The sequence below is a fragment of the Ursus arctos genome, unplaced genomic scaffold, assembly GCF_023065955.2.
Source record: "Ursus arctos isolate Adak ecotype North America unplaced genomic scaffold, UrsArc2.0 scaffold_22, whole genome shotgun sequence".
Classification (NCBI taxonomy): domain Eukaryota; kingdom Metazoa; phylum Chordata; class Mammalia; order Carnivora; family Ursidae; genus Ursus; species Ursus arctos.
Window position 1 is genome coordinate 62,529,728 of NW_026622897.1, and position 13,396 is coordinate 62,543,123.

The following is a 13,396-nucleotide window of genomic DNA, read 5'->3' on the forward strand; positions in this document are numbered from 1 at the left end:
GTCTTAATACTCGTTATATTAATACTTATTTATAAATTAGGATTTGTTGAATAAATCAATATATTAATTAAATATTCTCAAGTTTTAAAGGGCATATTTACCTTCTAAACATAATATTGAAATAACAAGCAATCCCTACCCTATAGACTCTCAAAAGAGCGACACATATGAAAAGCTAAGAAAAATAAACAGAGGCGTTAAAATCTAGAGCCTCTACCATACCATGGGAGAACTGCTCCTGTTCCCATAAGGAAAGCAATCTTCTCAGCATCTCTAGTTGAAATTTAAAAAAAAAAAAAAAGAAAGAAAGAAAACTCTTCTAGGGAGACAAAGTAATCTTAAGTGACAAATGAAATGGGACTATTAGCACTACGCTTCAGTTAGGGGGTACATAAGCACTATTACAGGTAAAATAAGGATTTTTAGAGTGGTCTAAGAACTTGATAATTGTCTAAGCAGGGTTTCTCAACATCAGCACTGTTGACATTTTGGGCCAGATAATTTTTTGTTGGAGGGCAGGGGAGGGCTCGTCCTGTCTAGGATATTTAGTTTAGCAATATCTTTAGCGTCAACCCACTATCAGCACCAAGTCATTGCAACCAAAAACATCTCCAGGCATTGCCAAGTGTCCTGGGAAAAGGGGGCAAAACTGCCCCTGGTTGAAAACCACCAGCCTATAATATCACTGTTGTAAAATTATCCTGTCATTCTAAAGAATAGATCAATTTATAATTGAACACTGGAGATATAATCTGTGAGTAACCTAGGGACGGAAAGTACATGTTAGATCTAAATTACTTTTTGCTATACTTGTTAAAGAGTGTCGGGTGCTTGCATATTTCACAGGTTGTCCCAGTTCATCTTGTAACGAAAGCAACAACACTCTGATTATTTGTACACCTACCGGAAGGGAGCCTTTAACACCTGATTCAATTTGCTAATTTAAGAAATTATCCACCATCATCTATCACCCTCTCCCTGTGAATTCAACTTCCCCCTTGACCCTTATCTAGAGTTCAATCACTTGATGGCCAAATTTTTATCTTTAAGAGATACACAAAAAGTTAAATTCATTTAACTGAACAACTCAGTACTGTGTTCTAAAAATGAGGTCACATTTGGAAAAGGCAAAATAAAAACATTCTCAATTAAATGAACAACCGCTGTAGTACAGTAACTCCTCATATATCCATCATTATAAGGAAATCTTCATCTGTGGTTTATCACAAGCACTTACTTTTTCAAAATCTACCTCAAACATAACCACTTCTGACATGGCAAGCAGAGCTAATTCAACAAATTGCTAAGTACTGGGGATAAACAAATGAAAAAGACATAGTCTCTATCCTCAAAAAACTCATAATTATTAGGAGAAACAGACAAATAAACTGATAATTTCAGTATATTATGGTAAGTACAAGGATAGAAGGGAACCTAACCCAGCTTAGCAGAGAACACTATGGAAAACTTCTAGGAGAAATGACAATAAGCTTTTTCTTTCTTTCAGTACCATCTTTGTATCCCCAAACACAGAGCATCCTGAATGCCTGGCATTTAGTTTATACTGAGTTAAATGTTAATTTTAATAAATTTGTGAATATCAACAGAAATTATTTTCAACTCACATTTCCCTGTCTTTTCAAACAGAGATAAATGCATGATATCCATCTTACATTTAACAAGGTATCCATATACTGTTTATTCAGTTCTGAGAATGATATATAATGTACTTTAGGCTCAAGAAATACTTTATATTAATTTTTACTAATTATAAAAATTATAAACGTTAACTGAAGAAAAATTTTTAAATACATAAAAATATAAAGAAGAAATCACCCATAATTCCATAGCTAGAGAAAAATTCTGTTAATATTTTAGACAATTTTATCCTGTTTTTTTGTATACACATGTATTTTCGTACACATGTATTTTTTCTACAGAATTGAGATCATTCTAAACTCTAGCTTTATCTATTCATTTATTACTTGGTATTTCACAATAAGCCTTGGATGTTAAACATACATTTTCTAGTTTCTCACAATTATAAATAATGCTATAAAAAGCATCTTTCTATAGGAATCTTTATCCTCACCCTCCTTTTCCCCCGAAAAATTCTTAGATACACAACTACTAGGTCAAAGAGAATGAAAAATTTTACAACTAGCACAATGCCATTGGGCCCACCAGAAGACATTCAACACTCTTTTTACATTCTGTAAATTCTTTAAGTATAAGACTGGCATTTTCACCACATTCTTACCAACTATTGTTATTCTAAACATTTGTTTGCTTTAATTACTGTCAATTTGAGAGATTAAAAGTTCTTCTTTGGCAGCAGCATAACTTTCAAAAGTTCTCCAGAAGTAACATACTTACTGATTTTAAAATGATATGCAGTGTTTCGATAACATGAAAGCTCAGTTTGAAATACTGACATTTCAAAATGCACAAAGAAATATGATTCATGAGTGATATGACTTTCAGTTATATGATAATGTTATCTGAAAATGGGAATTAGGTTAGAAAAATGACCAGAAAATTGGTAAAATAATATCTCACTACAAATAAAATGTGGAAAGACCTACAATAGCTTGGTTTTTAAATATATAAATTGCTGCAGCTACCAACTTTTGAGGAACTTATGAAGGTATCGTACAAAAAGTAAGCATTGTTTGATTCTTGTTTCTTGATTTTTAAGCATTTAGTCTGAATATTTAAACTCATTTTCCTAATTTATGTATTTTATCTGACACTTATAGGCAATAGTGGTTGTATGTAAAAGTGCTGAGAAGTGGCATTTTACATTGAGAAGCAAGCCACTGTGAGGGAAGAGTGTTCTAGAGTTAGAGGTCCACTGCAGACTGATCCCTATGTCCAGAAGTAAAGTACGCCATGTCAACCAGAGTGGCTGTGGAAGCAGCTCTTATTTGCACCGCATATTAAATGAAGCTGAGTTATTGGGTTGGGGAGGAAGAAATTCCTTAAAAGAAAGGGGACCACTTCCTAGGCAGACAAAATTGTGATCGTCCACTGCACTGTATGTAGCTAAATTGGAAAAGGAAGGGGCACTTAATCAGTGCCTTCATGTTTTCTTTCCAGTCCCTAGTCTACTACCCCATTATAAAATTAAGAAATATGATGACTGATGTAGTTAACATATTAAAAGAGGGATGTTCAGCAGAACACCAGCACATTTGGAAATGGTTTTCTTTGAAAAAAGTATATATGCTAGACAATCTGTCCAAAACAAATTTAGGAAGGGTGAGGAAATACTGGTGTGGTCAGACACACTTTTCCCTCCTTTATGTTTGGTAACCCACTTTCCCCTGGGTCCTGGTAGGGCTGCGGGCTACCCAGCTCAGCCACAAAGATTAGCAAGTGACCCAGGGTGATCCAACCATCCATCTCCCCCCTGACAAAGTGACTGTTCTAGCTTTGGCCAATGACCTCAGAAGAGCCCAACAGTCTTCCCTGGGGTTGCTAACTAATATACTACAGGTGTGCCATTGCCAGAAACTATAAAGAAGAAGTATATCTGCAGAAGAACAACTGACTGAGTAAGGATCGATTAGGTGGAAAAATCTAACACTCTGCTCTACACAAAACAGGATGCTTGATATTTGTTGTTTGTACCAATTGACAAAAATTAGTTATTTGAGTGTCTTCTGTGTATACTTAGAGTACAGATGTACAAAATATATACCACTGGATTTAATATAGACTCTGAACTTTGACAGATGCTACTCTTACAATTCAATAAATCTTCTTCTGTGATATGTTTATCTAAACAACTAGATCAGAGGTTACCTACACTAGACTTGCTATATGATGTCCATCTGCTCACACCCTTTTCTTTTTCTTTTTTTTTTTTTTAAGATTTTATTTATTTATGAGAGACAGCCAGCGAGAGAGGGATCACAAGCAGGGGGAGTGGGAGAGGAAGAGGCTTCCAGCGGAGGAGCCTGATGTGGGGCTCGATCCCAGAACGCCAGGATCACGCCCTGAGCCGAAGGCAGACACCCAACGACTGAGCCACCCAGGTGCCCCTCACACCCTTTTCTATCAAAAACGGCATCAAGGAAAGGCAGCAGTCACATTCAAGGACACACAATCCTACCACTCCTCTCACCAGCCAGAAAGAAATTACTAAATCCTTTATTTGGTTATTTTATTTACTGTTACTTGTCTGTCTCATCTCACTAGAATGAAAACAATGATTTTTGTCCTACGTTGTTTACTGACGTATCCTAAGCACTTAGAATAATTCCTGGTATTTATTACTTAATAAAAATATTTGTTGAATAAATAAATGGGACTATTAGGTGGGCAAGGGCATCTATAAACTGGCAAGCAACTTAGGACCAGAACGACCTGGCTGTAAAAGGTATGCTAGACAAATCAAATCCTACTGCGAGGGAATTCTGAATAGGAAAAATGAGACTAAAGCAGTAGGAAAAAAAATGTAGCAAGACTTGCTATGATGGGGGCGCCTGGGTGGCTCAGTCAGTTAAGCATCTGCCTTTGGCTCAGGTTGTGATCCCCGGGTGCTGGGATCGAGTCCCACATGGGCCTCTCTGATCGGTAGGAAGCCTGCTTCTCCCTCTCCCTCTGCTGCTCGTCCCTGCTTGTTCTTGCTCGCTCTCTCTCTCTCTTTGTGTCAAATAAATGAACAAAATCTTAAAAAAGAAGAAGAAGAAGAAGAAGAAGAAGAAGAAGAAGAGGAGGAGGAGGAAGGAGGAGGAAGAAAAAGACTTGCTATGATGTAGAGAAAGGTCAGGCACCACAGGGGGTCATGTGTAAAACCCAAGTTATAGAACAACAGAAACTCTAGGCAGACTTGCCAGCAGAAATAAGTGAAGAGTTTACACAAGTAGAAGGAAGCAGAGATGCCACAAGAGGAAGGCTGTACCGCTAAGTTCTACCTCCAGTAAACTCTGGCAGGACTATAACGTCTGTCACCAAACTTCAGAGGTATTTTTATGATATTCTTCCCTCGAGCTAGAATGAATAGGTTTGTATTACTTGTCCCTAAAGAATCCAACCTAGAAAGACAACCTAACGAGCACCCTGATAGATCAGCTCTTTCAAACTGGTAAAAGATCTGGAACAATTACATTAAAAGATTTAGTCAGAAAACTTAGAAAGAAAAGTAGGAAGGGCATTAGAGAATATCGTGCTCCAAATACCTGAAGAGCTATTATATGAAAGAAAATAGAGTGGAGCAGACTAGAGTGAAAGATGTAATTCTGAGTTATTTTTGAGTCATCATAAAGAAAGAACCTTGTAAGAATGACAATTATCAAAAACAAAAACAAACAAACAAACAAAAAAACCCAAACCAGAATGATTTGCCACAGAAAGCAATGATCATACCTGAAGTTTTAGAACAACCTACCAATTTTTCTGGTCTAGGAAACCACGCAGATGGTAAAAGAACAAATTCAGAAAAGCTGGCAAGTAAACTATCACATAAATTCATTTACTCAACAATAACACTATGCCAGGTCTTGTGTTAGGTGCTAAGGAGAGAAGGATAAAACTTGCTGTGAGAATATTTAGAAATTAAATTGAGGTTTTTGAAATGCAAATAAAAGGGCAGATGTAGGCACAGTATAATGACAGTAAAGATTAGGAAAGAAAACCGTATTGTTTAGAAATCAGGTCATGAGTCTAATGAAATCAGAAACAGACTAAAAAATTCCAAACTAAAAAATTCCACACTTTGGAACAGAGCTATTTCTGACTTCTATTTTGACGTACTAGCAGCATCATTTAAGCCCAAAGATGAGAAATGTAAACCTTCAAGAATCCAAATAAAAAGTAAGGGAGTGTCCAAAAGAAAAAGCTTAAAAGCTGACATCCTTTTATGGCTTAAAAAGCAATTCAAAATTGCCTGTAAGTGCAGGATCGCACACATGAAGACGTCTTCTCACACTGACTTTGTCTTTTAGGTGATTTATACACCTAGCAAACTCCATACTCAGTCCATTATTATATGTTAATACTGCAAAGATATTCATGAAAAACTGTGGGAATTTAAGTATGGACTTTCTGACTGGCTAGTACATTTCAAACTAAATGTAAATTATTATTTACATGCAAAAACAAAAGTTTCTTTAGCTCTATTAATAATGAACCGTATTTGTCTTTTTCTGTACAGCTTTTTCACTTAGCATTATACTGGGGGTAGGGAAAATAGGGGGAGATTTTTAAAAGGGTACAAACTTTCAAGTATAAGTTGAGTAAGGTCTTTTCAACATCTATTTATGATAAAAATTCTCAACAGGTGGGTGTAGAGGGAATGTACCTCAATATAATAAAGGCCATATATGACAATCCCACAGCTAATATCTTACTCAACAGTAAAAAGCTGAAGGCTTTTCCTCCAAGATCACAAACAAGACAAAGATGCCTACTCTTGGCACTTTTAAAACATAGTATTGGAAGTCCTAGCTAGAGCAATCAGGAGAAAAAAAAGAAAAGGCATCTAAGTTGGTAAAGAGGAAGTAAAACTGTCACTATTAGCAAATGACATGATATTATATATAGAAAACCCTAAAGACCACCAAAAAAAATGTTAGAACTAATCAACAAATTCAGAAAAGTTGCAGGATACAAAATCGACACATAAAAATTGATTGTATTTCTATATACTAATAAAGAAAAAACTATTGGAAAGAGAAACTAGGAAAATAATCCCATTTATAATTACAGCAAAAAGAATAAAATACCTAGGAATGAATTTAATCACGGGGATAAAAGACCTGTATACTGGAAACTATAAGACACTGATGAAAGAAATTAAAGAAGATACAAATAAATAGAAAGGTTTTCCATCCTCATTAATGGAAGAGTTCTTCCATATTGTTAAAATGTCCATACTACCCAAAGCAATCCATAGATTCAGTGCAATCCCTATCAAAATTCCAATAGCATTTTTTATAGAAATAGAACAAACAATCCTAAAATTTGTATGAAACCACAAAAGACCTTGAATAATCAAAGCAATTATTAGAAAGAACAAAGCTGGAGGCATCACACTCCCTGATTTCACACTATGTTACAAAGCTATAATAATCAAGATAGTATGGTACTGGCATTAAAACAGATACACTGATCAATGAAACAGAATAGAGAACCCAAAAATAAACCTATGCATACATGGTCAATTAATTTACAACAAAGGAACCAAGAATATGTATTGGGAAAAGGACACGCTCTTCAATAAATGGTGCTGGGAAAACTGGAGAGCTATATGCAAAAGAAATGAAACTGAACCACCATCCTACACTACACATAAAAATCAATTCAAAATGGATTAAAGACTTAAACATAAGATCTGAAACCATAAAACTCCTAAAAGAAAATATAGACAGACAGTAAGCTCCTTGACATCAGTCTTGGTGATGATTCTTTTTTTTTATTTGACACCAAAAGCAAAGGCAACAAAAAAATAATAATAATAATAAACAAGTGGGACTACATGAAACTAAAAAGCTTCTGCACAGCAAAGGAAACCATCAAGAAAATGAAAAGGCAACATCCCAACTAGGAGAAAATATATGCAAATCATACATTTGATAAGGGACTAATAACCAAAATACATAAAAATTCATTCAAGGGGTGCCTGGGTGGCACAGCGGTTAAGCGGCTGCCTTGGGCTCAGGGCGTGATCCCGGCGTTATGGGATCGAGCTCCACATCAGGCTCTTCCACTATGAGCCTGCTTCTTCCTCTCCCACTCCCCCTGCTTGTGTTCCCTCTCTCGCTGGCTGTCTCTATCTCTGTCGAATAAATAAATAAAATCTTAAAAAAAAAAATTCATTCAAAAGAAAATAAAACAATCTGATTTAAAAATGGGCAGAGGATCTGAACAGACCTTTTTCCAAAGAAGACATACAGGTGGCCAACAGGTAGGCACATGAAAAGGTGCTCAGCATCACTAATCATTACGGAAATGCAAATCAAACCATGATATATCACCTCACACCCAACACATTGCCCATCATAAAAAAGACAAAAAACCAAACAAAACAAGTGCTGGCAAGGATGGGGAGATAAGGGAAATCTTGTGCACTGCAGGTGGAAAGATAAACTGGTGCAGCCACTATGGAAAACAATATGGAGATTTATCTGAAAAAAATGAAAACACTAACTCAGAAAGACATATGCACCCCCACGTTCACTGCACCATTACTTATAAAAGCCAAGACTGGAAACAACCTCAGTGTCCACCCACAGATGAATGGATACAGGAAATGTAGTGTGTATGTGTGTGCGTCTGTGTCTGTGTGTGTAATGGAATATTATCCAGCCATAAAAAGAAAGAAATCTTGCCATCTGCAACAAACTGAATGGACCTTGAGGGTGTTATGCTAAGTAAAATAAGTCAGAGAAAAACAAATACCAGATGACCTTAATCATATGGGGAATTTAAAAAAATAAACCAAGCTCACAGATACAGAGAACAGATTATTTGCCAGAGGTTGGGGGGAGTTGGGTGGAAGGGAAGAACAGGTGAAGGGGGTCAAAAGATACAAATTTTCAGTTATAAAATGAGTAAGTAACATGGATATAATCTATAGCATGGTGACTATTGTTAATAATATTGTATTACATATTTGAAAGTTGCTAAGACAGTAAATCTTAAAAGTTCCCCCCAAGAAATAGACTTATTGTGGTGATCATCTCACAATAATTGAATCATTATGTTGTACATCCAAAATTAATATAATGTTATATATCAATCATTTCTCAATTAATTAAAACAGGCAGCATCAAAATAGCACAACTGAACTAGAATGAAAATAGACATAAAGACCAATGAAACAGAACAGAGAGCCCAGAGACAAACCCTCATGTATATGAACAAGATCGCCAAGGTTACACAATGTGGAAAGAATAGTCTCTTCAGTAAATGGTACTGGGAAAACTGAACATCCATGTGTGACAGAATGAAGATGGACACTTACCTTATACCATATACAAAAATTAACTCAAAATGGATTAAAGACCTACACCCATGACCTGAAACTACAAAACTCCTAAGAAGAAAACCTAGAGGAAAAGCTTCATGGGGCGCCTGGGTGGCGCAGTCATTAAGCGTCTGCCTTCCGCTCAGGGCGTGATCCCGGCGTTCTGGGATCCAGCCCCGCATCAGGCTCTTCCGCTATGAGCCTGCTTCTTCCTCTCCCACTCCCCCTGCTTGTGTTCCCTCTCTCGCTGGCTGTCTCTATCTCTGTCAAATAAATAAATAAAATCTTTAAAAAAAAAAAAGAAAAGCTTCATGATACTGAATTTGGCAATGATATCTCAGATATAACATCAAAAGCACAGGCAACAAAAGCAAAAATAGACGTCAAAACTAGAAACTCCTGTGCCACAAAGTAAACAATCAACACGATGAAATGTATCCCTGCAGAAAGGGAGAAAATATTTGCAAACCATGTATCTGATAAGGGTTAATACCTGGAATAGATAAAGAACTCCTACAACCGGGGCGCCTGAGTGGCTCAGTCAGTTGAGCTCGGACTCTTGACTTCCAGTCAGGTCATGACCTCAGGGTCGTGAGATGGAGACCTGCATTGGGCTCTGAGCTCAGCGGGAAGTTGGCTCAAAATTCTCTCTCCCTCTACCCTCCCCCGCTCATGCTTTCTCTCTCTAAAATAAATAAATCTTAAAAATAATAAAAGAACTCCTACAACTTAACAACGAAAACCAACTAATCCAATAAAAAAATAAGCAAGGACTTAAACAGACATTTCTGGAAAAAAGAGATACAAATGGCTAACACCATAAAGAAGATGCTCAATATCAGTAATCATTGGAAAATGCAAATCAAAACCACGAGGTGTCACCTTACACAGATTAGGGTGCCCACTATCAAAAATCCAGAAAATAAAAAGTGTTAGTGAGAATGCAGAGAAACTGGAACCCTTGTGCACTGTTGTCTAGAATGTAAAACGATTACAGCCATTATGGAAAACAGTATGGAAGTTCCTCAAAAAATAAAAACCAGAATAACCATATAATCCAGCAATCCTAAACCCGGGTATACATCCAAATGAATCGTATACCGGACCTCAAAGAGATACTTGCACACCGTGTTTACTGGAGCATTATTCACAGTAGCCAAGAGGTGGAAGTAACCAAAGAATCCATTAACAGATGAATCGGGTTGGCTGGCTGGCTCAGTCTGTCAAGCCTCAGACTCTTGATTTTGGCTGAGGTCATGACCTCAGGGCTGTGAGATCCTGCCCCACATCCACTCCAGGCTGGGTGTTGAGCCTGCTTAAGATTCTCTCACTCTCCTTCTGCCCCTCCCCTTTTTCTACCCCTCTCTTAAAAAACAAAAGCAAAAACAGATGAATGGATAAAGAAAATGTGGCATATACATGCAATGGAATATAATTCAGCCTTTAAAAAGAAAGAAATCTTGTCATACGCTACAATATGAATGAGCTTTGAGGACATTAGGCTAAATAATATAAATCTATTACAAAAAAACAAATATTGCATCATTGCATTTACATGCAGTATGTAAAGTAGCCAAGCTCTTAGAAACAAAGTGAAATGGTAGTTGCCAGGGGCCGAGGGCAAGGGGGAAAGGAGAGTTGTTTTTCAGTTAATAAAAAGATTCAGTTTTGCAAGATGAAAAAGTTCTGGGGATATGATGCAGAACGATGTGCTGTAGTATATATACAAAATACTGCAATTGGAGGAAAACTACTAATAATCACAAACCCTGCAAAGTATCAGCATCTGTTGTGCAAGAGTAAGAAGGAAGCAAAAATAATGGCTTGAGAACAGCAGACAAGAAAACAAGAGAACCCTAAGATAGCCAACAAGTATTCACTGGAAAGCTGAACAGCCAATTTAAAAACAGCAACTAAAAATGGAAGAGCAGGGGCGCCTGGGTGGCACAGCAGTTAAGCGTCTGCCTTCGGCTCAGGGCGTGATCCTGGCCTTATGGGATCGAGCCCCACATCAGGCTCCTCTGCTATGAGCCGGCTTCTTCCTCTCCCACTCCCCCTGCTTGTGTTCCCTCTCTCGCTGGCTGTCTCTATCCTGTCGAATAAATAAATAAAATCTTTAAAAAAAAAAAAAATGGAAGAGCAAGGACAACACTTCACAAAAAGAACTAAAATTGCTGGAGCGATATAGGCTCCCATACTGGACAGACTGCAGGGGGTGGAATCAAAATTGAGCAGGAAAGGACTTACACTCCCTGCCTTAATACAGAAATCAAGAAAATGTGGTATTGCCATTAAAATCAATAAATAAATCATATTAGACAATAAAAGGAAAACCTTAGAACTGTCTCAATAAATGCAGAAAAAACATTTGACAAAATACAATCCCCATTCATGATTAAAAAACAAAACAAAACAAAAACCTCAGCAAAGCACAAATACAACTTCCTCAATAGATAAAGAGGATTCATAAAAAGCCTATGGCTAATATCATACTTAACGGTTAAAGACTGAATGTTTACCCACAGAGATTCAGAAAAAGGATGTCTACTATAATGACTTCTATTCAACACTGTACTGTAAGTCCTAACTAGTGCAATAAAAGTAGAATACTGTCTTTATTTGCAAACAACTCATAAAAAAGCCTAAAAAATAAAAAAAGGCACTAGAATAAATAAGTTTAGCAAGACCTCAAAGTCTGTATAAAAATATTGATTGTATTTCTGTACGCTAGGAATAAAAATTTAAATAAAAAATACCATATGCCATAGCATCAAAAACTATGAGTATCTGGGGTCATTAACAGGTAAATGAATAAACAAATTGTAGTGTATCCACACAATGGAATATTATTCAGCACTAAATGGGAAAGAAAATCGCTGATATCTGCAACAACATGGACAAATCTCAATGTTGAGCAAAAGAAGCCAACACAAATAACTATATACCACAGGATTCCATTCCTTTGAAATTGCGGAAAAGACTAATCTATACTGATAGAAAGGAAATCAGTGCTTGCCCAGGGCTAGGAACGGGTATCAAGAATTGATTTGAATGAAAAGTGTGCAAGAGACCTTTTTAGAGTGATGAAAATCTTCATTGCAATGATGCTGATATACTTCTGTTACCAGAAGCAAGACAATCTGGGAGAAATGTCTTCTTTAAATTTTGCCTACAGTCAGAATGGAATCTACCATAATCTATGGAAGGACGAAAAGAATCCTGACACAGGGGCGCCTGGGTGGCTCAGTCGTTAAGCGTCTGCCTTTGGCCCAGGGTGTGATCCCAGGGTCCTGGGATTGAGCCCCACATCAGGCTCCTCCGCTATGAGCCTGCTTCTTCCTCTCCCACTCCCCCTGCTTGTGTTCCCTCTCTCGCTGGCTGTCTCTCTCTCTGTCAAATAAATAAACAAAATCTTTAAAAGAAAAAAAAAAGAATCCAACTCATCTGTAATATATACATTCCTATATTTCACCATGTTCTTCTAGTCTGTGTTTGGACAGGTACTATGACACAAATGTGCAGTTTCTGAAGGCAGCCTATCTCATCCTTGGATGATTATCACAGCAGAAGATCTTTCTGAGAAACTGAAACATGAAATATTTAATTATGCATGTATATTATCATAATCAATTTATCAAATTCTTTTATTTTAAAAATGACACTAAACGTAATATGTGAATTAAAACTGAGAAGACAAGTATGTCTGTTAAAATTTAAGATTAGTTATTTTTTTCTCTTTTCTGACTCTCTCTATATAGACCTTTTGGTTTTTCATCACAAAATAGATAGGTATCTTTAGATGACTTTGAACAATGTAAAACCCCAGAGGACAGGAAATATGTTTAGTTTTTAGATACACCAAGCTGAATAGTGTATCTCAAAGATTCATGTCTACCTAAAACCTCAGAATGAAACCTTATTTGGAAATATAGTCTTAGAAGATATAATTAGTTAAGATGAGGTCATAGTGGATTAGGGTATGCCCTAATCCAATGACAGGTGCCCTGGTAATAAAAAACAGAGGCACTGGGTGCCTGGGTGGCTCAGTTGGTTAAGCATCTGCCTTCAGCACAGGTCACGATCCCAGGGTCCTGGGATCGAGCCCCAAATCAGGCTCTCTGCTCAGCGGGGAGTCTGCTTCTCCCTCTCCCTCTACCCCCCTTCCTGCTCGAGCTACCCCCCAATAAACAAATAAAATCTTAAATAAAATAAACAGAGACACAGATAAACACACAGGGAAAATACCACTTGAAGACAAAAGCAGAGTCTGTAGAGTTGTAGGTATAAGTCAAAGAATACCAAGGACTGCAGGCAACCACCAAAAGCTAGGAGACAGGGCAGTATAGACTTTCCCTCAGAGTCCTCCAGAAAAAACAACCTTGCCTAACACCCTCCTTTCAGTCTTCTAGTCTCTAGAACGGT

At 37.0% G+C, this 13,396-nt stretch overlaps 1 protein-coding gene across 9 annotated transcripts in view; it reads right to left on the reverse strand.

Moving 5' to 3' along the window:
- Positions 1-13,396, reverse strand: part of SBF2 (SET binding factor 2) — a 452,107-nt gene that overhangs the window by 358,099 nt on the left and 80,612 nt on the right. The gene's annotated exons all lie outside the window — the stretch shown is intronic.